The sequence below is a fragment of the Oreochromis aureus genome, linkage group 6 (genome assembly GCF_013358895.1).
Source record: "Oreochromis aureus strain Israel breed Guangdong linkage group 6, ZZ_aureus, whole genome shotgun sequence".
NCBI classification, from domain to species: Eukaryota; Metazoa; Chordata; class Actinopteri; order Cichliformes; family Cichlidae; genus Oreochromis; species Oreochromis aureus.
Window position 1 is genome coordinate 38422402 of NC_052947.1, and position 26744 is coordinate 38449145.

The 26744-nt window shown below is 40.2% G+C and overlaps 1 protein-coding gene across 4 annotated transcripts in view; it reads left to right on the forward strand.

The window, feature by feature from the left end:
* LOC116331522 (endonuclease V) overlaps positions 1-26744 on the forward strand; it is a 75502-nt gene that overhangs the window by 39882 nt on the left and 8876 nt on the right. The window contains exon 9 of one of the 4 annotated variants that reach the window (XM_039613712.1): positions 24274-24292. The exons of 2 other annotated variants lie outside the window; for them this stretch is intronic. The gene's annotated coding sequence lies outside the window, so the exon portion shown is untranslated. Of the gene's footprint in view, positions 1-8740; positions 9731-24273; positions 24293-26744 lie in introns of those variants that run through there. One more of the 4 variants, XM_031754244.2, reaches the window with a different exon arrangement.

The following is a 26744-nucleotide window of genomic DNA, read 5'->3' on the forward strand; positions in this document are numbered from 1 at the left end:
CACAGTGGTGTAAAGGGAAGACTGTAGCTAGGCAACATTTAATGATAGTCTGTAGGATGGCTTCGGAAATCAAGAAGAGGAAGCAAGTGAAGGCAGATGTTAAGGATTAAATGGTGGAAGCTGAAGAAGGAAGAATGTTGTGCAGAGTCCAGGAAGGACTTGAGACAAGCTCTGAGTGGTAGGAAGGAGTTACCAGATAGCTGTGAAAGTACAGCTGATGTGGTGAAAGAAACTGCAATGAATGTGTTTGTTGTATCCTCTGGACAGAGGGAGAAGCATGTGAGGCTGGACACTAAGGAAGGAGAAAAGGACTTTTGGCTAGGAAGGAAGATTGAGCTGGAAAGGATGTGCATCTCCATAGGAGAGAAAATGACAGAGGGAAGAAGCTGATGAGCCACAGGCTGAACAGGTTGAGTGCTAGTATTTGTGAGTTACAGTATGTCCAGGTTCTGTTGTTTCATATCCTAATAGCCCCGTTGTAGCATTGTCACAAACTTTCAATAAGCCATCTGCAAACTATTCAGTTTGAGTTATTGAGATCAGTTCAATCTACATCCTGCTGTTATACAAATTTTACTGCCCTTTACAAAAACATTTCTAAAATGTCAAGGAAAATGTTGGAGAACAAGTCGGGCCCAAGGTTGGGCCGATGAGCTCTGTTGGGAGCAGCCGCACTCATTAAAAACTTATAGCAGTACAAGGACACAGCTTGTTGCTGGAAGTAGTATTCAGCATGAGTATTAGCTGGAGGACGGAGCTGCAGAGGCATTTGGTGTTTCTATTCTTCCATCTCAGAAACACAGGTACCACCGTCTATCACCGGCTGTCAGTCTGACATTTTTTAAACACAATCACTCAGTCTCAGCTCACTTTGGACTGATTAATTGGGCCGTCATGAGCGAAGATGTGTGTTTGTGCCCAGGCTGCGTTATATTGGAGTTAAGCTAACATCTTTTTTTGAGTCTGGCACGTATGAGGAGAGATTTTTTATGCTTCTTCACACAAATATGTTTGTAGAAATATACTAATTTTTAATGTGCCGTACTTAAAAAAGATACATTACATGAACTTAATACTTTAGCAAAGTAAATTAGCTCTAATTTCTCTTTAGCAAATTAAAGTAAGAAAATATTAGTGTAAATGGCCGAAATGTTTGTCTTAGAAAGCTAAGAATACCTGTACAACATTTTAAAGAACATAAGTAAATGAGTTAAGTGGATTTGTATGACTTTGGCAAAACTTAAAGCGCCATTGCTCAGATGCATCTTAACACCTTATGGCGCTGTAACCACCCAGATTTGTTTCACTGGACACTCCCCATTGCCTGACTCTAAACCATGTGTTTACATGACCAGCCCATCCTTGTTGGTGCTGCGGTGGCAGATGTATATGTTCATGCAACTGCTTGTTTTTCACATTGATCCTGTAAGCTTTACTGGAACTTTAACCACTTCACATCATCATGTCCCATCACAGCTTATCATCTTCTCTGTGGACCGTGGGGTGGCTGAAGTTGTGTCAGAAACCTCTCCTCTGTTTCTAGTCTCAATTAAGGTGGCCTATTAATAACTAAATCTTGCTAAACACTACTGTTGGCTACACAAGCCCTAGAAAACGCAATGAAAATTATGAAATGAAACAATATGCAGAGTTAAACTGCTCTGTATGTGGACAAAAACTACAGATAACTCACTAGAAGTACATAAACTCCAAATTTACCAATAAGTTAAAGGGGCTGAGAAACAGTAGCACAGGTAGAGGAGTTTCCTAGTGTTAGCTAACTTCAGTTACTTTGAACTGTAGCATCAAAAACCTCGAGTCCATTGAATCAAGCAGGGATTTTATTAGTTATGAAACATGTCATTTGTGACAGAGAGATTATTTTAGATCAAAAGTCTTGCCTTAAGTTCAAATTGAGTATCATTGTTAGATTTCGGCCCGACACAATATCCCAAAGTTTGCTTCATCATTGTGTGTGGAGGGCGCCGCGGCTCAGTGTGTCCTGCAGGACTGTAGCCTCCGGCTGTGTGTGGAGGGCGCTCGGCCCAGACTGACCCAGACTGTGGAACAAACACTTCTTACGCCAACTCTGCTTCTGAGGGACAGTAAATAAAACATGTTCAGGTGAATAAGGGGCACAAAGCTGTAATGATAGTTTTTTCCTATTACTCTCTGTGTTCATTTGTTCCTCATTTTCATTCTCTTTGCTGCACGCATACACCATCAATTCACAATTTAAGTTAATGTGAAGGAGTACAGTTAGAGATGATTGTTAGTGAGTACGCCAATATCATTTGTGAGCCATTGATTTACACGAGCAGATAGAGGGTTAAACAGTAAACCAAAAGGCTAAACATACAAATTGGAAAGAGAAAATGGAAACATAAACACGGTTTTTCCCGTGCAATAAAATCTATTGACATTTTGGCTGTGCTCATTTTCTAGCTCCAACTAAAGTGACATAGATAGTCTAGCTGAACAATTGGCTTTTTAACAGCCGGTCTGATTCTCTGCTCACTTCTGTTGGGTGAGATTTCATTGCTTTGTTCTCGATGCTTTCTCAGATGTGTTACTTTGATGAGTACATAACACACACAAATAACAAAAACCAGTGTCATCTGTTAACGCTGCAGTAGGGTTGGGTTACAGCCTCCTCTGTGTGATTCTGCCCCAAGCAGCAAAAAACACTGATTAATGCTGCCTTAAACCTGCATTTTAAAGCGTGCAGTGTGTTCTCGAAGCTTGTTTTTTTTGTAGGCGTTCACAATAACTGCAAATCCAAACATTTGGCCATCAGTAGTGTCAGAGTTTTCATATTTCTTCTGTTCATAATCAAATATATGGAATCCCTGTTTTTAAGTGCCCGATGAACTGCATTCAAGCAGCCCAGCGTGTATTTACAATCTCTCTTTATCTCTAACATCCCCAAATCCAAATATGCTTTATCACATCCTGTCGGCGCGGAGTGCAGAGTAATGTCACCGCATTATTACTGTTTGTTGGGCTGTTTCTTTCTCTGTTTCTGCTTTGTACTTTTTCTTTGTCTCTGTTTTTTGTGTGTGCATGCAACAAAAAACAGAAAATGCTCCCTGTTGAATTTAATGTTGAAATTGAAGCTGGAATTATGACGAGGCCATTTTTGTCTGAATCCCCGAGGACTCCCTTCGGTACTTCTCCCGTTTCCTTTTCTTATTAGGCCTCATTTCACAGTCCCCACTCACTTGTTCAAGTTTCACTGGCTCAGCTTCATCAAAATTTATTTGTGCTTTGTATATATTTAGCTCCCTCTAATCCGCTCTGTGACTCCTCCTTTATCTGGCAGTCAGATGCAATCACTGGCACATTCTACTCTGTGTTGAGATATTAGCAGATGGAGTCATTAGTAATTTTGAATTAGTGAAGGGCAACCTTCAGCCAAGATTTTTTTAAATCCATGTTTTCTTTCCTTTTCTTCTCTACTTGTTAGTGCTTGACTCTGGGTTGCCTTGATGTGTGTTTCCCTTCCTGCACCCTTCCCAGTGGAGAGAGTTGCACAGCTAGCCTGAGGCTGACATAGTACAGTAACAGTGAAGAGTGTGTATACGATGAGTGTGCATTTCTGTGTTTATGCATTGATGGGGTGATAAGTAAGAAGACAAATTGCAAAAGGGTCGGGCAGTGCAAGGATGGCCAGGGGTTTGCGTGATCAGATTTAGGAGGTTGTGAGCAGAGATGATGGGGAAGGAGACGAATAACGAGATGATTTGAAACCTAAAAGCTGGGAGGAGGCGAGAGGAAGAGTTGGCATCATTGGACTGTGAAAGAGTTTCTCTCCTTGTATATTTCCCGTTTCTATCGGCATTCTGTCATCAGTTTCCACGTCAGCAGAGATACAAATTGCATAGAAAACAGAAGAGAGGGGAAAGTAAAAAGGACACGTTGCACTTAAAGACTGACTCCCTGGGATAAGCAGAGGAGGAGGAGAAAGAGGAGAGGAGTAAGATGTCGAGGGAGTTTCTAAAGGAGAAAAGCCGATGCTTTATGTGGAATTCTGCAGATAGAGAAACGACCCTCCCCTCTCTGTCTTTTTCTTCTTTTTATTTATCCTCCCTCCCGTCTGTCTGATGCATTGGAGGAGAAACTGCATTAATTCCACCATGGCCGCACACAGTAAAACCCTCGGCATCGCATTTTGTGCCGCCTTGCCTACCTCTGCCAGGATGCCGCTCAAGTGTTGATAAATTGCCACCACCCACCTCATTTTTCACCGCAGCCGTCTCATCGTCAAACACACTGACACAAAACCCCTGTATGCTCCTCAGCAATAACAAGAACAATCGCTGAACCCCAGGAATCAGAGATGAGGAGATAGAGGGGAAGGACAAAAGGAGAGGTGGATAAGTAGGTGTGTTCTAGGAAGGGGGCAGAGAAATGAAAACACAGCTGCAAACATTAATTTAGTTTTAGTTTAACATGCTTTGGGCATCATTTTTCATGTGTGAAACACATTTGTCAGCAAATTGTAACAACTTTGTGTTTGGAGTTCTGATTTTTACATTGAATATATATTGGATATACTGGATTCCTGTTTTGACATCTTTACCGTAAGCTTTAGTTTGACTGTAATATTTGAATATGTTTTTACTGTTCTCGTGTTCGTTTAGAGTTCTTGTTCTCTATTTAGCTTCAGTTCCTTTTCTGAGTTTATCTCTCGTGTTTTTAGTTCCCTCGGCTTTTCCCTGTTTGTTTCTCATTTTGTCTCATCTCTGTAATAATGCCTTAGTTCTCCCTGTGTTTGTTAAGCCTCCATTTTTATGTCTATGTTGGTAGCCTTTAAGTCATTTCCTCTTTTGTTTTGAAGTCCTGTGTTAGTTTTACTTCCTTAATGTTCTGTGTTCCCTCATGAATGAGTTCATTTCTGATTATTATTAATCTTTGATTTTTGAGGGTCTCCTTGTTTCAGTATGGTGATTATTCATGTCCTGGTTTACATGTTTCCTCTTGTTTGCTGCTTTGGGTTTTGCGTCCTCCTCGTCTGATGGTCTTCACCTGTGTCAGTTACCTGCACATGCACCTCGTTCTACAGCTGAGTCTAATCCCCAATCAGCCCTCAGTTAGCATATAGTCCGGTCCTCCCTACTCTGTGAAGGTGTGGAACTTCTGTGGATTTTCTTGATGTGCAATCAACTGCTTGTTTTTTTTCCTTGCCCCCTTTTTTTTCTTTTGCCTCCTGCATTTGAGTCCATCTCTAAAGTCTAACTAATCATTTGCAAAAACATATGAAAAACAACTTCAAGACACTGACCAAGATAAATCTTTCCTCCGTCCTTTAAACTGGACTTAATCTCCCCCACAGTTGCCAGTTCTGATTTTACATCTTTCCGTTGCTTATTTCAGGAAAGAATGGTGACATATATTTATTTTTTTATTGCTTAGCTCTTTTCTGACCCTGGGGACAAATGTGATATATTGTTAGTTTAAAGACCATACTGATTTTTACACATCTATGTACAAAGATAAGTCAGAAAATATGCAGAGACTGACATTTAATAGCAGAATAGAGAACAGTGATGTATGGGATCCACCGCCAGTAATAAAATGTATATAAAGCACAATGGTAGACGGTGTCTGACCTCTTGAGGTGGTGGTCAGGTGCATTTTTAAGGAGCTGATCACTATGATCCAATAAAGGTGAAAAAGTTGCAGAAATCAAGTGTTTAAAAAAAAAAACAGGGTGTATTAATTTAAAACACATGTAAGTTTCAGGGTGTGCAAACTTTTCAATGAGAGTTTTAAATGATGATCAAATCCTGATGTATAATCAGGTCTCCATACTTACATGTTGTTCAGCATTACAATGCAGGACAGTATCATTTGTATGCATTACAGCACTGTTTTGGCTGACAGCGCATGCTGTGGGTAAACATGGTCGTCATGTTATGGCAGAATTTCTTTGTGTAGTTTTTAGTAAATTAAAGGTAAAAGACAGTTTTATATACACACATGGTCATGTGAATAGCTCTACTGTCCCCACATGACACAATGTTTCACCTACAGGAGGATTTCATTGACGTTGAGGTTTCAAACTGTGGCACAAGAGGATTAAGGTCTTTTTTTCAGCTGCTGATGAGTTGTGAATTTAAGCTGTGTCACTGCACGACAAGATAAATATTTGTTGCCTGCTTCCGTATCCCAACAGTGCCATCAATTCCAGCCACGTCACGGTAAAAAAATTCACCCAGGCAGTCGTGTTGGAAGGTTTGAGTCACACCGCAGGTTCCTGCCGCATACTGCTCTGTTCGCAGGACACCGGTTCGGCAGGAGAAAGGTCTTTGGGTGACTCAAAGATGTGGAAAGACACATAGACAAGTTAATCAATTTCTCTCTGCTGCCATCATGCTTTGACCTTTTCTGCTGGTGAATAATGTCAGTGAGAGGGAGTCATGCCTGATATCGAGGTTCATGCACTGATGAACCGCTCCAACAAATCACTGGGTGGAAAGATCTTGTTTGTCTGTTTCTGAGTAAAATGTGGGGATACATCACACCCCCTCTGTCTCTCCATATGCAGGAAGAACTATGACTTGGAGAAATTAGAGGAACCGAGAGGGATTATTGGGGAACAAGACTTGTATAAGACTACTGCTGTGCTTTTGCTAAACTTGTGGTTAGTTTTATGGGACAAATAACTAGAGACAGTTTTACTAAATGGATAAATTAATTCCCATTAATTCTGGTATAATATTTGTTAACAGTGATGTTAAAATAAAGTTTTTGATTTGCATGAGGTGCGATAAAGTTTTACAACTCGACCTGCAACTTGCAAGATCAAGTGCATCTCTGCACCACTTCCAGCTCATCCTCCATTTTCATTGTGTCGGTGGTGTGTGCTGAATCTAGTCATCTGTCAACTGGAATTTCATTTTGGGAAAGAGGATATAGTTATGAGAAGACTTATCTTCAGGGAGGCAGGAAGCCACACTTTAGGTTGTTTGCACTGAAAGTTCTCCCTCAGATGTGTGATGATGTTACAGGAGAGGAGAGTGCTGACAGTCTCACCCTGAGGGATGAAGCCAAGGTGCGCAGCCCTGTCAGTGTTTAATAAAACAGAAAAAACCAACAAGCTTTCTGCCAACATTCCTGATCTGTCGCACTGTGTGTGGACTTTTTTTCACAAAACCGGACTCCCAGCTCTCATCATCAGTGATGATCCTTCAAATTAAAGACAGTCAGTTACATTCTGGAGTTATTTGTAATATGCTTTATTATAAGTCCATGTCGAAAATGTAGTATCTGGTCACATGTTGTCAGGACATCCAGAAAAATGTGAAAAAGACCATAGACTGGAAATAGAAGCTCAAAGGTGCACAATAAGATAACCTTGAAGTGGATTTGATCTAAATTTGGGTTGAATTTTGCCACGTTTTGACTGATTTGCGTTTGAGTTAAATTTAATACAAGGTTAGAAATTTAATGTTATTTCTCTCAAAGATGAATTCCAACAATTTAACACAGTAAGGTCAGTTTACCTTTGGGCTCCATAGTCTGAAACTATGAGAAATGACTAATCTTTCTTCAGGTAGAAAATGTCTGAGGAACATTTCTGTCACGGTTCTGGGTCCGTCGGACCCAGTATTTTGAGTTTATTATGTTTTGGTTTACTTTTGCATCATGGATTATTCTTTATGTTTCTCTGGTACTTTGTGTTTCAGTTATCTTGGTGTTTTGGATTGTTTTCTCATTCTCTTGTGGTGGTGGTGATGATGGTTATTATTAGAGTTCATGTTTCTGTTTATTCCGTGCTTTAGGATTTGTGGTTTCATGTATTGTTTGAGTTCCATGTAGTATTTTCTGTCTCTCAGTGTTAAGTCTGCGTGCTTGTTCAGTAATTCATGTTTCCCGTTTTATTGTGAAAGTCTTTGTCTTATGTTAGTGTGTGCAGCTTGGTTCCCCCGTCTCGTTAGCCCTGATCTCTCCCAGCTGTGTCTCCCTTCCGTTGCCCATTCCCTCATTACTACCCTGTGTATTTAAGCCCTGTGTTTTCCTCAACCCGGTGTCGCGTCGTACCATCAGACTACGCCTGTGTGTTTCCATGTTAGTGTTTCAGTATTCGCTACCATTGCTCAGTTTATGTTTTGTTTTCGTGCCAGCAATAAAGCTGAGGTTTAAGTTACAATTCAGTGTCTGAGTCCTGCGATTGGATCCACCTCTCCATCCGCCTGCACACAGAGCCCTGACAATTTCTAAATGCACTGAGACGAATAATCCAAAGGGTATTTTTTTTTTAAGTTTTCTTGGAAAATTCCTCCTTACTCTGGATATACAAATACTACTGAATCATTAGAGTAAACTTTGTAAGTTCGAGAACTGTAGAATATTTTAGTTCCTGAAGACATATGAGTCAAAGTGATAAATCACTGTGCCTTTAGCCTGAACAATCTAGCCATGATTAACTGCTTGGTTCTTATTGTGCAGTAAATTATTCTCCCTTTCATGCGGATATGCCGTTCCTATGTTCAATGCCGTGTTAGAGGCTAATGATGAGGGGCTTCAATTGAATTTTCACAGCATCTAAATGTAAAAGATGAATGTCCAGAGAGTGTGTTTGACACGGCCTTTAATGACACTTTTTTTCTCTTTCTGAAAGGCTAAACCCAAAAAGAAACACTGTCTGGGTTTTGTTCTGTTTTGTATTCATTCTCCCAGAAATGAAAAACAGTGTCTCTTTGACCTCACACCGTGTCTCCACCTTTATCTGCAGCCTCCTGCTCTGTTGTGGCAACCTGACATGTGAGTGATTGATAGACGGTGGGGCTGACACCGCCTGGTTCTTGACTTATAACGACAAGTGCTCTGCTGCAGCATCGGACAAATTGCCTTGTTTATATCCAATAGAAGCCTCGGCGCCAACACAGCCATCAACACCAGCATCACACCTGTGTGTTTTTACCCCAAGCAGGTGTCTTCACCATGAGTTCAAACTTCTCACATGGCCTCCCTGTAAACCATAAAATCAATTGGGCCTTTTTTTCCCTGAAGCTTCTAAAGACAAATCAATTGAGGACGATCCATTGTAATAAGGACGTATCAGCCTTGGACGAGGCAGAGGAGATTCTGGGGGCGGCGGTTATTTGATTTTCCTGCGAGGGGAAGAGAGGCTCAGCTGACAGGGCCAAGGCTTTTGTTTTCATTGAGTGGCTATTATGTGAAGTCCACCCCTGCTTAGTGGCTCCATCGTTGCTGGCGGCAGACCGCTGCGCTCCCACTTGTAAGGTGCTTTAGTCAGCAGTGATGGTCGGCTTCGTCAAGAGTGGGATTAATTCTCTCAGAAGCCTTTCCCACCGACGTGGACGTTTTGGGCATTAATGAGATTCCCACCTTAGCTTTGTTGCGTAACATTGAACTGTTGTGTTAAACTATTGAGTTGTGTGTTCAGTAGGTGTCTGCTGGTCCATGATAAGGATGTTAAATTAACAGTCCAGCCATTTAAGTTCAACTGTTCAGTGCTTTCGTTCAGAGAACAGTAGCTTAATTAAACCTTCCAGGCAGTGTTGGGTCAAAAATGAGTAGCTGAGACACCATTTAACCCATCGTTTCCTGGGTATGACAACATTTTAGCATAAACTTTGAGGCTTGTTTGGTTTTTTTCAAGCTTTAAATAGTTTTGGATGATTTAAACAGATTTAAGTCATAAAACCTTTGCTTTTTAATTTAGCTTTTAATGAGTGCACCAGTTTTTTATTTCGCTTTATTAGTTTCTTTTGGACTAATAAAATTTTTTTTTCTATTTTTTAATGAAGTGTTTAGTTCTTCTATTTTGTGTTTTTCTTTTAATTCTTGGATTTTTATTGAGTTTGTTAACTTTCATTATATGAACTGTGCTGTATAAATAAATTGATTGAAAAGTAATTTAGTGTTGTGGTTCATAAAGAACTTCGAAGTCACTAGGGGCTGTTAGCAGGTGTATAGCTGTTGTTGATACATTGTTTGACATTCATCTGAATCCAGATTGGGATTAACACTATTTTTTAAATGATTCTTTAATGTAGTAAGATGGGACAGATTTGTACAATTTGTGTCATCAATTTGTCATAAATATACTTAAAATTGGTCCATATGTGTGATATGGAGCAAATTATTTAACCTGTGAGGAGGCATGAAGTGTAGGAGGGTAATTATATGTATAAATTTGACTCATTATAGGCACCGGAAAAGTACAAAGATTATATTTTATATTTACAGATAAAAAAAAGCGATTATTATAAAAATACAGCTGAAAATCAGGTGTATTAAAACTAAACTTTTTGTTGGTGAGTCATCATTATGATGAGGTGCTGCAGTGGTAGGACTTCAGGCCGGTGTTTCTGTCCCCTTTCACTCTTTCTGTCATATTTGCCCACATACACGCACACTTGACTTTAAACTCTTCTTATAACATAAGCACACACTTATGCCCATGTACACTAATTATAACCTCTGAGGAAATATAGGTTGAAGCCCCTGAAATAATCAGATTCTGATCTGCAGCATCAGCCTCTCATATTGACATCCCATCGGTAGCTATGGTGCCATTATCCCCTCTCGCCCACGTGTGGCTCTTCGCTCACATTTCCCCTCAGGTTCTCGCTGCAGGTATGTGTTTGAGCTCATGAGTATGGGCTTTCCTATTTATTTATTTTGCAATATGCCGTCATGCTCACACTTCACCGTGGGAAAAAGCTTCAGCTTATATGCACACACACGCACTAACCCCGCTCGCTCAGTCACACACACATTAGTCACTATAAAGAACCCGCAGCCTCTTTCACTGCAGCCCACTGTAATGCTCCGTCTCACAGGCCATTCATAAGCCAGAATGTGCTTGTTGGTGCAGAGTAGATCAACATGAGTAGTGGCGGCTTGTATTGCCTGCAAGTTTCCTAAAGAGATCCTGTTCCATGCATCACGCCCACTGCAGCCGATTTGCATCAGAGTAATATGGTGTTTTACTCCAGGCAAGAGGCAAGAGTGTGATTTGTTGACGAGATGAGCAGTGAATCAGCTATGTTGGTATTTGATTTCAAAGTCAAATGTCACACACATGCATGCAAGCATCATCTACTCTACGGTCATGAATTTATGAAAGACAGCTTGTCACAGTCAAATCAAGTCAAATTTATCTGAATAGCATCATTTAGACACAGGGTAATGCAGAGGGCTAGAAAGAGGAATGCAAAGAGACATTTACACCGTATAAACCGTATAACTGTGCATGCAAGTAAAGCATGCACAAGCAATGATGACAGAAATGTAACAGCAACAATTAGAAGTGTTCACAGATCTCTATTTATCTGGTGCTCTAATGTCTACTGTAGACAGCATGCAAGTTTAGCATACTGTACCCAGGATCTATTTACCTTAACATTGGCAATCTGGATAAACGGTCACGCAGAGCTGGTTATCAAATCCTAAGTTTCTCCTGCACGCTCTCATGAAAGGGTGCCGTTGGTAGCTTCTAACCAATCACAATTATGGATAAAAGTATTGATAAACATACTGTCATGTTCAGGTTACATTACATGGTGATTTACCCTAGAAAGAAGTGATCCTTTGTTCCTTTGTAGTATTGAAAACCTTGGTTAACCCTGAAGTTGGTTAAGATGGAATCCTGTTGTGTAGTACAGGCCTCTGGTTTTACTACTAAAACTTTTGTGAAAGCAATTTCAAAACAGCAGTAAAACTATAGGAGGATCCAGTCCTCTAAAGACAGCTGTTTACTCTGGCAGTGAATAATCTTTATACCGTGTGTGAACACAGAAAAACACCCATTAGAAATTAATATAAGGTTAAGAGCAGGCATGGTTTATTGATAAGCCTAATAAAGATTTAGTTTTAGCTGATCTCAGGGAGCTTGTTCCACAGGTGAGGACCATCAAAACTAGAAGCTGCTTCACTTTCTTTTGTTCTAATTCTGGCAACACACAGAGGGTCTGTTCCTGTGGACCTGAGAGTTCAGGATGTTTCGTAAGGCCAAAGAAGATTTGAAATGTAGCTAGGCGCTTTTAGTGATTTGTAAACTAGTAGAAATATTTTATAATCTATCATTTGGGACACAGAGAGGTTTGAGAATAGGAGTAATGTGCTTGATCGTTTTAGCGTTTGTTAAACTTCAAGCAGCAGCATTCTGATAATATTTTGTAGCTGTCTGATTGCCACATTGTGCCACATAGCTACAGAACATGTAGCTATGTGGCAGTAGGGCTGATTGTTATAGGTGCACAGTATGCATGTTATGTTATGTCAGTTCTCTTCACTGACAGGGTGTAACAGATGGATACTTCATCTTTTCTCCCCCTTCTTATCTTAGATTCAGTGTCAAGGCTCAGCAGGTAAAACCTGACTTTTAATGTGACACCTGCACCTCTGCACATTCTGTCTCTTTATCTTTCTACTGAACATTGCTCCGTTTTCTTTCTAACTTTGTTTTCCTCTTCTGCCTTTCTACCTTATTTTTTTCTTTCTCCCTCCTTTTTTCTCCACATCCAATTTTGTCCACCGTTCAGATGACTTGTTCCTTTTTTCCTTATCATCTTTTCCTTCCTCTTCTTCATTTCTCCAGCTTCAGCCGTCTCTATGACTCTGCCTCCTGTCCATCACCTTCTCACTCTGGTACACAGCTGTCAGGCAAGGCAGTGAATCATATCGCACCGGCCCAATCAGAATTCAGAATGAAGGAGCATCTCTTCAAAGCGATTGTCAGCTATTGGCAAGCAGCTGCTGTAGAGCAGAAACCATAGAGACAGATGGACAGCAAATGAAGGACTGTGACTGAACTTCTCGCTGTTCACTGATTCTCTTTGACTGATTAGTCAAGAAGCTGCACATGTGCTAGGGACAGTTCAGCCAAATGAGTCAGGCTAGGTATGGAGATGTAATGTAAGTTATTGAATCCTGAGCAGAATTTAAACACACTGTCAGCATTTATTAGCCGTCACAGTAGTACTCTGTTCCTGTTCGCTCTCTTCCACTGGCTGAAAAGGAGGGAATATTCCTTTTTTTTGTAAATAATTTCTTTTTGGAAAGGAGCCAGTGGGCTTCAGCAGGCAAGCTGTTGATGTTAACACTGCCAAAAGCAGTCTGTGGTCTCTGCTGCTAACAATGCCTTTGCATGTTGCTAATAGCAGTAGACCAACATAACACCTATTGTACTATTACTAATACTACTGTTGAGCCGATTTCATTGTGTACAGGATAATCTCATTAGGATCTGTTGTTTTCAAAGGAATCCTGACAGTGTTTCATTATCGACTGCAAAGATAAACAAAAACCAGGCGAGAGCACAGAGAAGAAAAAGCACCAGAGAATAATTTGTAACAAAATCACTTTTGTGTTACTAAATTCAAAGCATGAAATACATTAGGTGCAAAAAGTACAAATGCTAAAAGAGATCAAATGGTGACATTAACTACTTTTCTCTCATGGTTGTGACTGACACGAAACACATTTGGTAAAAAATGCCACAAGTTAAACAGTCCAAAAAGATTCAGTGTTTCAGTTTGGACATTAAGTTAAATGTGTTCTGCACAGGCTGTGTTTCTCTCACACTCTGAGCTCCATCTTTGCTGCTTTTCACCGGCACATTTCTGTGGATCCTTGTGCATTGCCTCCACCACTGCATCAGTATTCTAGCTTTAAACCATTGGCTGAAATTCGAATTGCATCATCTGCATGCTCATTTATATCTATATTTATATCTTACTGCCTTGGCCAGTGCGTCCTTATTTATCCCGGGAGTAGGTGCAGCCTCCTTTTTATCGCCCCACGTAAAAACGTCTTCATTAAAAACTTATTTCTGTATAACATAATCCAATTAATGATAACCATAAACTTATATATGAGAAGTTTAATCTGCAACATTATGTTTTATGCACAGCTGATGCATTTGCAGTGTGCAAAGTCTGCTGCTCTAAGTTTCTGTCATAAATATTTGGTAAAAGTGTCAGCTCCTAATGTGCTGTTGATGTCATTTTGAATCATGAAGGCATGAGTTCTTACAAACTCAGCCTCTGATCTTGACTTGTGGCCTGTCACCACACCACAGATGTCAGCCATAAATTTTGGTGCTTCTACATTTTTTCTTCCCCCCTCCATAAGTCGGTCAGCGTTGTGCGTAGGTAGCAAGCATCTCCTGGGGACCGGCTCAGTGCCAGGTGTCCCATTCTCTGTTACACTGCCATGTCCTTATCAGTCAGGTTACTGCTAACGTCACAGTGTTGATCTGAGGCCTGAAAGTGCATCATCTCACATACTCCAAGTTCTATATTATCACGGGATACCTGTCAATCATCCTCTCCTCTCTTTCATCTAGATACTTCAAGGGTGTGACCAGTAAATACTTGTTTTAATTGACTTCTTCTTCACAGAACCTATTTCAGACTAGTGAGAGTAAGACTATTCCAATGATTTTATAAATATGAGATAAAAAACTGAAAACTCTTGCACTCTTTCCAGCAGCCAGAAAAGAGTACAGTGCTGGAGAAGAGGTGCTGCCCCAAGACGAGGAATTTGTCAGGATGTTGTTCATGATTGGGGGAGAGTACACTTTACCAAATCTCTGTAATAAAGAGACAGCTGACACTCCAAAGGGTTCAAGGTCTAAGCCTTGGAGGCAGAGAGAAGAGCTCAGAGAAGAGCTGCTCCTCCACATTGACAGGAGCCAGCTGAGGGGGTCTAGGCTTCCGGGGCAGACCCAGGACATGCTGGGGAGATTATGGGCTAGATTGGCTTAAGAGAAAGCTGTGACACGATTGCATGTAAAATGTAGGAACTCTGGGATTTCGTTTCTCAAGATGCAAAATATAGTGAAGAGAATAATTAAATCAAGCGCACAACCTGAGTTATAAACATTTGTGAGGTGTGAGGGAGGTGGGGGATGCCAGATCGGGTGCCCCCTTCCGGCTCTCCTCTCTGCTCTCTCCTATCTTGTCCCTTTTGTCTTACTTCTCTCTATCACCTCCATAAAGGCTCCATAAATATTAAAGAGGTAAGTATTACTTCTCAGTTGCAGTGAATAGATAGAAGAAAATAAACTGTAGAAACTAAACAGAAGAAAGTAGAAGAGAAATAATAATTTAACATAAACCAGTGACACACTCCAGGGCCTGATCAACCCTGGCAGGGCCTGCTTAGATGAGGGTGTCTATTGATAATGGCCGAAACACCCGATGAATCCAAGGTCCACTACTGACGATGTGTCCCAAATTTTAACATGATAATCTAGATCAGATCTCTAATCCCTAAACCTAACCAAGAAAGGAAAAAAATGGCAGATTAGCCTGGGTAAAAGACCGAAAGTTGAGGCACACAACGATGTGTCCCCCTGGTAAAGTTTCTGGGCTGCCTTTCCTCATAACAGCCATCCCTCAAGATTTTCTCCATTTAAAGCAATGCATGGTCAGGGATTGTAACATCTAGTCCTTTTACTGAATCAGAATGTCATACAGAAAAAAAGGCATGTCTTATTTTTCGCACTTGATATTGAAATGAACTGACTGCACCTGTGTTTGTAAAGAGTACAACTGTAAATCACCTGTAAAACTAATCACACCTGTCAGCACTATTTTGGAGATTACCCACAATCCCCAGATCTGGCCCTATGACTCTTGGCTGACTTGGGAACCACTGACCCTAAGAATGGGAGGCTGACTATAGATACAAGAGGTCTGAGCAGTTAAAGGTTGTCAAGAGATGTACTCTAAGACACTTCTTCAGCTGAGAATCAGAGAGGAGAAACACACAGTTTTACTTGCATGCAAGGGCAACCACAGAGCACCCGCACTTGGAGTGAGGGCTCCGAGACTCGCACTCTGCCACTGCCCTGGTCTTTATTTATATACAAGAAGAGTAATACAACAGTGATTACGTTTGTTCAGTGGAATATTGATGCACGAGCATGTGCGGATATGTGTGTGTGTGTGTGTGTGTGTGTGTGTGTGTGTGTGTGTGTGTGTGTGTGTGTGTGTGTGTGTGTGTGTGTGTGTGTGTGTGTGTGCGCGTGTGTCAGGAGAGGCTCCTCTACCTGGTACAAAGTGAAACTGCTTATTAAGCTCTTATCTAGCAGGTACTGCTCCTTCCCTGCATGATAACGGGTCACAGTGAATTAAAAACAGTCTGAGTTATAAAGAGGTCATCATGCAGTATTCTATCATATGCAAACTTATATTATTAAAAGATTATACTGACTACTAAGTACAATTTTCTATTGACAAAGGTGAAAAGCTGTAAAAAATCTTGACTTTTCTTAAAGTGAAAGAGCCTAAACTAAAAGGCTGAACCTTGATGTTTTTATTTTTAAAGGTTTTAAATGGAATATATGTCTCCACACATGACTCATGTATCTGCACATAAACACTTTTACAGTGCACATTGATCTCATTCAAACTTCAGATGAAAATCAACCTTGCTGCACTTCAATCGCACAATCTCAGCTTTCACAGTGAAGGATTCATAGGCAGGAGTGCTTAATACCTACGCACACTTTCTGTAATTCACCGTATGTGCCAACTTTCCTGAGAGACTTGCCCGTCAGTGACACGTGAATGTGGTCATACTGCCACTCCCCAAAAAACAAAACAAAACATAGGATAGTGTAGGGAAAAAAGCTCAAGCTAGACGCTGTCATGTGGTAAATGACAGCTTTTGTAGTTATTTATTGCACTTTTGTGAAGCTGTTTGCATTTTAATGAAATGTGAGCATGAGATTTACATATTCTTGTGATGTTTTCTAAATGTGTAAACACTGAAATGTCACAAAGACGGAGCGATCAACAAACTGAACAGCTCTACATTCATATATGTCCTCTGGACTGGGATATTAATATTTACACTTGCATAATGTGCTTGAATGAATAAAGATACATGAGATAAAATAATCAAGAATCATATCCAAGGTCATGTATACTGCTTAAGGGACAGCTCAGGATTCATTAAAACAACACAGATACAAAATTTAGTTTAGTCATAAATTACTCATAAAACTGAAAATACATTTTCACCATACAGAAAGCATATTTTGGTATGGCACAGTTATGGAGAGGTTTTGGGATAGTAACACTTTCTTGGGTAATCTTGCCTTGGATGGATTGAATTAAAACAATCAGAATGTAAATGAGGTGCAGACTGAGCTTTAATTTAAGACCTTTAACAACAACACTGCACAGCTGTGTAGGAATTACTGCCATTTTTATGCAAAGCAAGAAAGTTCCAGTATAAGACACATGCAATCTGCAGTAAATTGCATGCTATGAATTTTAGTAAATCACTTCGTATAATTAATTTGCTTACTCTCTTCCCCTAAACCTGTGTACACATTTCAGTCACAAAACTGACACTGTGTCCATGTAATGAATCCAGCAACATTTTTAACACACTCATATTGTTCATGGTTTGTAAATTCATTACGGTACAAATGTAACTGGGCCATAAATTACATATTGTTATAATTACACAAAATGTGTTCTAGACCCCAAACCGTTCCTTTTATACCTGACTTTTAGGACCTCCAAGCCTGTAGTTATGTTCATTATCAGTTAGAGCCCCTCCTCATCCTTTTCCTCTTCCTCTTTGGTGCACCCCTATAAATTCGGGGTACCCCTTTGGCCTCTCCCCTCCCCCCTGTGGGAGAGGTTGGTGTCGGTTTTTTCCAACACTGTACAACACACATATACTGTATATTTAGCCACCCTGATGTTTCTGATTGTGTGTTTTTAGTTCAGTTATTGTCATCAGTATGCCTGTCTTTGCTACATGCTATAAATGTGTAGTACTTGTGTGCCACATATGTGTTGTAGGCACCGTCAGTGCTAGCATGAATGGATAATTCTTGCTAGCTTGTTGGACTGAGCTAACCCTCTTCCCGACTGTTTGTATTTGGTTGTAGGAGCTGGAGTGAGTTAATTACTTGGAGGACTTTCTTTCTTTTTACCTTTCATCGTCAGACACAACACAGGAACACACTGGTTACACAGACAAAACAAATAGGACATAAATTCCTCAGTTAAAAAAACAGTTTAGTTATTTATTGTCTGTCGCAGGACTTTTGTGAATTCTGAGTAAATAAAAATTATTTGTGGTATCAAACTGCTCAGTTCTGTTTTTCCTAGCAGAATGTTTACTTGGAAAGGCCAGCGAAAGGTTTAACAAGAAAAGTCCAAACAAAGTAAAAACTGTCAGAATAGATGCAAAATAAAACACTGGAAGTGGGGCTTTTTTATGTCGTGATGGTGGGTCAACATCGCTCATTCTTATTGCCTTTAGAGCCCTTTGTGAACTCAACCACCCAAACACTGCAGACACCCACACAGATGACGTGGGTTAAGTGTCTGATGCCTTTATGCATTAGTGATTAGGGCTCAAGGTGAAGATCTTATGTGTGAGTCTAGCTTCTCTCTCTGATATACAGCAAGCAAATGTCTGGTTTACTAACTTAACATTATGATTGTCCCACGCAGCTGAAAATAATCATAGTAAAATACAACAAGAGGAAAAAAAACAGTAATTCAACTCTCAGTGTAGCAACAATGCAAATTGACTATTTCATTAATTTATGAGACACATTTGATCACATGCATCAATAATTTTGGTTTCTTGGTACTTTTTTAAAGTAATAGTTTGAAAGTGTGCCCGTGGTATGAAATAAATAATAAATAGGAAACTACAGCCAGCAGCTCATTAAAGAAATACTTGTTTTATATTTTTGTTTTATTAATTGAAAAATACACAGAATATTGAGAAATGCATGAAGTAACCATATCCACCAAGACGTTTATAATTCAATTCAATTCAATTTTATTTATATAGCGCCAAATCACAACAAAAGTCGCCTCAAGGCGCTTTATATTGTACAGTAGATAGCACAATAATAAATACAGAGAAAAACCCAACAATCATATGAGCCCCTATGAGCAAGCACTTTGGCGACAGTGGGAAGGAAAACTCCCTTTAACAGGAAGAAACCTCCGGCAGAACCAGGCTCAGGGAGGGCGGGGCCATCTGCTCCGACCGGTTGGGGTGAAAGAAGGAAAACAGGATAAAGACATGCTGTGGAAGAGAGACAGAGATTAATAACAGATATGATTCGATGCAGAGAGGTCTGTTAACACATAGTGAGTGAGAAAGGTGACTGGAAAGGTAAAACTCAATGCATCATGGGAATCCCGCAGCCTATGTCTATTGCAGCATAACTAAGGGAGGATTCAGGGTCACCTGGTCCAGCCCTAACTATATGCTTTAGCAAAAGGAAAGTTTTAAGCCTAATCTTGAAAGTAGAGATAGTGTCTGTCTCCGAATCCAAACTGGAAGCTGGTTCCACAGAAGAGGGGCCTGAAAACTGAAGGCTCTGCCTCCCATTCTACTTTTAAATACTCTAGGAACAACAAGTAGGCCTGCAGTGTGAGAGCGAAGTGCTCTAATGGGGTGATATGGTACTACAAGGTCATTAAGATAAGATGGGGCCTGATTATTTAAGACCTTGTATGTGAGGAGCAGGATTTTGAATTCAATTCTGGATTTAACAGGAAGCCAATGAAGGAAGCCAAAACAGGAGAAATCTGCTCTCTCTTTCTAGTCCCTGTCAGGACTCTTGCTGCAGCATTTTGGATCAGCTGAAGGCTTTTCAGTGAGTTTTAGGACATCCTGATAATAAAGAATTACAGTAGTCCAGCCTGGAAGTAATGAATGCATGAACTAGTTTTTCAGCATCACTCTGAGACAGGATATTTCTAATTTTAGAGATGTTGCGCAAATGGAAGAAAGCAGTCTTACATATTTGTTTAATATGTGCGTTGAAGGACATGTCCTGGTCAAAAATGACTCCAAGGTTCCTCACAGCATTACTGGAGGCCAAGGTAATGCCATCCAGAGTAAGAATCTGCTTAGATACCATATTTCTAAGATTTTCAGGGCCGAGTACAATAACCTCAGTTTTATCTGAATTAAGAAGCAGAAAGTTAGCGGCCATCCAGGTCTTTATGTCTTTAAGACATTCCTGCAGTTTAACTAATTGGTGTGTGTTACCTGGCTTCATGGATAGATAGAGCTGCGTGTCATCTGCATAGCAGTGAAAATTTATGCTATGTCTTCTAATGATGTTGCCTAAGGAAGCATGTATAATGTAAACAGAATTGGTCCTAGCACTGAACCCTGTGGAACACCATAATTGACCTTAGTGTGTGAAGAGGACTCTCCATTTACATGTACAAATTGGAGTCTATTAGATAGATATGATACAAACCACTGCAGTGCAGTACCTGTAATACCTACAGCATGTTCTAATCGCTCTAATAGGATATTATGGTCAACAGTATCGAACGCAGCACTGAGGTCTAGCAGGACAAGCACAGAGATGAGTCCACTGTCAGAGGCCATAAGAAGATCATTTGTAACCTTCACTAAAGCTGTTTCTGTGCTGTGATGAGCTCTGAAACCTGACTGAAACTCTTCAAATAAGCCATTCCTCTGCAGATGATCTGTTAGCTGTTTGACAACTACTCTTTCAAGGATGTTTGATATGAAAGGAAGGTTGGAGATTGGCCTATAATTAGCTAAGACAGCTGGGTCTAGAGATGCTTTTTAAGTAAGTTTAACTACAGCCAGCTTGAAGGCCTGTGGTACATAGCCGATTATTAGAGATAGGTTGATCATACTTAAGATCGAAGAATTAATTAATGGCAGGACTTCTTTGAGCAGTTTTGTAGGAATGGGGTCTAAAAGACACGTTGATGGTTTGGAGGAAGTAATTATTGAAGTTAACTCAGAAAGATCAATTGGAGAAAAAGAGTCTAACTTAACATTGATGGTACTAAAGGTAGCTGTAGATGATATTACATCTGTGGGATGATTATTGGTAATTTTTCTCTAATGATAAAAATTTTATTTGTGAAGAAGTTCATGAAGTCATTACTAGTTAACGTTAAAGGGATTGTTGGCTCAGTAGAGCTCTGACTGTTTGTCAGCCTGGCTACAGTGCTGAAGAGAAACCTGGGGTTGTTCTTATTTTCTTCAATCAGTGATGAATAGTAAGATGTTCTGGCTTTATGGAGGGCTTTCTTATAAAGCAGCAAACTATTTCTCCAGGCTAAATGATGATCCTCTAAATTTGTGACACGCCATTTCCTCTCCAGCTTACGAGTTATCTGCTTTAGGCTACGTGTTTGAGAATTATACCACGGAGTCAGGTACTTGGATTTGAGGCCTTAGTTTTCACAGGAGCTACAGTATCCAGAGTCGCACGTAGTGAGGAGGTAAAATTATTAACAAGATAATCGACCTCTGTTGGAGTAGCGTTCAGGTAGCTGCTCTGCTCTATGTTGGTACAGGGCAATGAAGATGATAACAGTGGGTGGATTATATTCTTAAACTTAGTTACAGCACTTTCAGAAAGACATCTACTGTGATAAAGTCTAATCTCCACTGCTGTGTAATCAATTATTGTAAATGTGAATGTTATCAGGAAATGATCAGACAGCAGAGGGTTTTCAAGAAACTGTTAAGGTTGGCTGTGTGGCAGGCAGGCAAAGAGGAGTGGTGGACCCAAAATGCAGGACTCAGACTCAAGGGATGAACTCAAAATACTCAGCTTTATTTGCTGGCACGGGGAAAAACGAGCATACAAAGCAAAGCAAACTAAACCAAACTGGGAAACAACATAAACTCACGGGAAACACAGGGAGATCCACACAGCATGAGGGACGACACGACACTGACTCAAAGAAACACAGGTTTTAAGTACACTGGGAAGTAACGAGGGGAATGAGACACAGAAGGAGGGCACAGCTGGGAGAAATCAGAACTAACGAGACAAGGAAAGCAAAACCAGATACACTAACATGAAACACGGACTTTCAAAGTAAAACAGGAAACATAACACAGAGACATAAACCATAAGACAGAACTCCAACTAAGAAACCAAAGACTAGAAATGATAAATAACATAATAACCTCAAAACCCTGGGTCAACGACCCAGGCATCCTAACAGAAACACTGTTAAATGTTCAGTTTCTATGCCATATGTTAAAACAAGATCTAGAGCAGGGGTGGGCAATTCCAGGCCCCGAGGACCGGTGTCCCTGCAGGTTTTAGATCTCACCTTGGGTCAACACACCTGAATCAAATGATTAGTTCGTTACCAGGCCTCTGGAGAACATCAGGACATGTTGAGGAGATAATTTAGCCATTTAAATCAGCTGTGTTGGTTCAAGGACACATGTAAAACCTGCAGGGACACCGGTCCTCGGTGCCCACCCCTGATCTAGAGTGTGATTAAAGTGGTGGGTGGGTTCGTTTACATTTTGAGAGAAGCCAATTGAGTCTAATAACAGATTAAATGCCATGTTGAGGCTGTCATTTTTAGCATCTACATGGATGTTAAAATCACCCACAATAATTATTTTATCTGAGCCGAGCACTAAATCAGATAAAAAGTCTGAGAAATCAGAGAGAAACTCTGTGTAAGGCCCAGGTGGACGATAGATGATAACAAGTAAGACTGGTTTCTGAGTTTTACAGCTGGGGTGGACAGGGCTAAGCATCAGGCTTTCAAATGAATTAAAAGTCTGTCTTGGTCTTTCGTTAATTAATAGGCTGGTGTGAAAAATTGCTGCCACACCGCCCCCTCGGCCTGTGCTTCGAGGTTTCTGGTAGTTAGAATGACTCGGGGGTGTTGATTCATTTAAACTAACATACTCATCCTGCTGCAACCAGGTTTCTGTAAGGCAGAGTAAATCGATTTGTTGATCAACTATTAAGTCATGTACTAGCAGAGACTTGGAGGAGAGAGACCTAATATTTAATGATCCACATTTCACTGTTTTACTCTTTGGTTCAGATGTGGATACTGTATTGTTCTTTCTTTGTGATTTTTTATGTTTAAGTTGTTTCTTGCTGGTTTTTGGTTTGTTTTTTGTCTGTTTGGGAGCTGACACAGTCTCAATGGAGATGGGTTTTTGGGGGGGTAGCAGGAGGAGAGAAGCTGCAGAGAGGCGTGTAAGACTGCAACTTATACTTTGCATACTGTATGGAGATTTTATAGAAGTAATGTTAATGTTAGTAATTGAGCCTCAGAGGTACCACTCTGTTTGTAGCCTCTCCCCCATCACAGCCGGGAAGGCATCAGCCTCTTTGGATGGATGGATATTTCTGTGGCATGTCCACAGGAAGGAAGGGTGTGTGTGTTGTTGATACGAGAAAACACATTATGACAGCAAAACATAGCATAATCGAAGCTCATTATTGCTACTATATCAACTGAAAGTACAATATGTATATCAGCCATAAAAGGTGACCTAAAGCTGTTTGGAAAATTAGAGGTCTTTACACAAAACAGTGACCTCATATGCATCAGTGAAAACAGCTCAGCACCTCCACAGGCTGTATCTGTAAGACCCTTGGCCTCTGTCTGCACCCCACATGCAAAGACCATAAAGGGCAGCCTTCGCATGGTACATCAGAGCCCCCTTCTTACTCTCTCTCTCTCTCTCTCTTGCACTCTCTCTCTCTCTCTCTCTCTCTCTCTCTCTCTCTCTCTCACACACACACACACACACACACTGTGACCCCATCCACCACGATTCATCTCCCTGGCACGGTGAAGTGTAAAGGAGATTATTACCGGTGAAGGGCTGAAGATCTACTGCTCTCCTGCCTGCCTTGCAGAGGAAATGGGAAAATATTGCTAATGTTTACAGCCGTGTGGTTGTTTGTGTGTGTGTTGGTGGGTGGAGGAAATCTTGTGTGCGCTAGTAATGCCTGAAGCCTGACCAGCATGGCAAAGAAGCTCGGAGGCTTGTTTACCATCTACAAATGTGCTGACTTCAGAGAGTTTTATGTGCAAATGTTTCTACACACACGGATGCATTTTCAGAACTGTGTGTGTGTGTGTGTGTGTATGTGTGTGTGTGTGTGTGTGTGTGTGGGTGTATGTGGGTGTGGGTGTGTGTGTGTGTGTGTGTGTGTGAGACCATGGGTTATCAAATGTAAATGTATTGTTGTACATTAAAAAACACCCAGAGACCGGCTGTTGTTGACTGCTGTACAGTATGTTTCATAAGCAGTGCTTCTCTTCTTCCTCCTCTTTCTTTTTTAATCTATATTGCATTTTCATCTTGGTGGGCAGTGAAAGGGAAGCTGACTAATGTTCCACAATAAATCAATGCCCATTTGTTCATGTTATGTAAATTAAAGGTCAGTGTCATTACTTCCTTATGAACACATATAAAAGATGTAACCACCATCCTCCTGTTTGTTTCTGGACTCCACAGTTTGAAGTCTCAATGTCAGCATTTGGCTCCGGTTATGTTGAGTTTTTGGTGCCAGAAGTGACCGTACTTGGATGAAAGGGTGAGGTACTAAGTCATCAACTAACCCTAGTGAGCATAATTAGCAAGCTGCATCTATAAACTATATGGGTGCAATGCACAGACACACATATCTGCTAATCACCGTTACTTAGTTACCAATTAAGTAGCAGACTAATTACTCAGCAAAGCTGAAGCACAAACTTCTTGGACAGTTGGTACCTCACAATATGCCATAATGTTTAATAGAGATTCTCAAAGGCACCAACAATACAAACATGAGCTTTTAGTTCCAGTTGAGTTTCTCAAATTAGTGGAAAGGAGACAAACAGCAACTGGCTGCAGCTCCTTGTGTCAGGACACCTGTCTGTCAGCCATACCCCTATCTCCAGTATCCAGATGGATGTTATATAAATATTCACCCACCATAAAGCTGTTAAGAAGGAAGAATTATGCATAGAGAGCAAAATCATTTTTGTACTATGCTGCAAACATATTTATTTTTTACTGTAAGATTGGGCCTGTGGAGTTTGGCTTGCTTTTGAAGCCAGCCTCAAGTGTATATCACACAACTACATTCAGTTCAAAAATCTCTATGAGTTAATAATGTCTTGTATTTGTTCTTTAACGTTTACATAATCTTGCTGTTATTTGCAGTTTTTGCATGCACGTCATACAAAAGAAGGATGTGCAGAGGCCCGATTCCTTTTTTTAACCTCTTTCTGTTTGAAATAGTTTTCAACTACAGAATTGCATCCCCTCATAATGAGCAGATAACTTTGAATTTTGCCAATAAATTTTAAAGGAGTATGATTTATCAGATTTGTAACAAGTAATCACAATGTGTTACTTGTCAGCTGAAATAGCTGCTCTGTGAGGCAAAGCATGTGCATCTTATTTAATAGCAAAGCTAACATACTGGTGTTTAGCAGGTATAACTATCACAAAATGTCACGGCCTTTAGATATGCATTGTCTGTCAAGGCTGATAACAATGTAAACGTGCAACTTTGTAGAATGTGATTGCAGTTAATGGGTTTTCCTCTTGTTACTTGTCCACTAAAGGTTATGAAAATAGGGATGCAGTTTTTGTTTAAATATGCTGACTGGAAAAAATGTTCTATAAAAATACTTTTATCTTGCATAGACAAATAATGTGGGAGAAAAATGCTTTTAAAATGGTGATGTTGCAGTATTTATTATAAAACTAAATATAAAAAGTAGACGTGTTTAAAGTGAAAGAAAACCTGCCATAGACATGTGCGGCAGGCTTTTCTAATGGCAACAGAGACATTTTGGCTCCGTTGCCATTAGTTTTCACTGGCACACACTAAGAGATCCTGTCTCATTTCCTCTGATCTGCTCTCATTCTCTGTTATGTGTCCACTCTTGTGAGTCTGACATACAATTAGACTGTGGTTGGGCAGTGAAACCAGATCCGACTCAGGCGGATCACTAAACACACGGGTCGGACGGGTTAGCAGAGATGGCACCTGGCTGCTAATGTCAAAGGTCAACCTTTTTATCTCTTTCCTTCCTTCTGTAAAACCACTTAGTGAAAGATAGCTCTAAAGTTCAGCTGAAACACTCTTATACAGGTTTAACACTGCCCTTCAATATTGAATCGACCAGGAGTTTTTACTCCAAGTATATTAAAAAAATATTGAAAAGGAGAACAAAATGAATAAATAGGTTGGTTTTAATTGAAGAAAACTTCAAATTCAGCAACCATGTATACTATACTTTAAATCCTAAAAGCCATAAACAGTCAAAAAGGATGTTACAAACTGACATATGGTCTTGTGCAAGTTTCAGATCAGCTGTTTTTTTGAAGAATTTTTATAAAATCTTTTAACCTGATTTGCTTGAAGCAGAGGTCTCAAACTCATTTTACATGGTTCTGTAGTTCAGTCCAGTTTTTTGTTGTTGTTTTGTTTTAAACTGTAAAGCAGAAGTTTTGGGGGTTTTATTAGAGGCATGCCTCTTGTAATTTGGCATGTTTGTGAATGTTGAAATTTTTTTGGTACTGAATAGCAGAAATGAGGCTTTGTTGCCAGAGGTCCTTTTTTGGCAGGTTCAGTGAATTTTGGTCAGAGCAAGACGAAAACTGCTTTCAGCACCTGAGGGCTTGTCTGTGCCGTCAGGTGAACGGGTAGATCCGTGCTTTGTGTTTACATCTTTTTGAGGAATCTGTCTTTAATCGTTTGCTTCATTAGCTGTTTGGTGGTTGTTGAAATGGTTTGTGAGCTTTCAGCTGAGATTCTGACGTTTCTATGGATACCACACGTCTGTATTTAAATAACAGATCAGACGCTACATCACGTTAAACCAGATGTTCTCCTTCTCACCCCCGTTAGCGGGGATATTGGGGTTCAACAGGTTAATTGTTTATTGCTTAATTACTTTGTGTAGTATGAATGGCCATAACTGAGATTT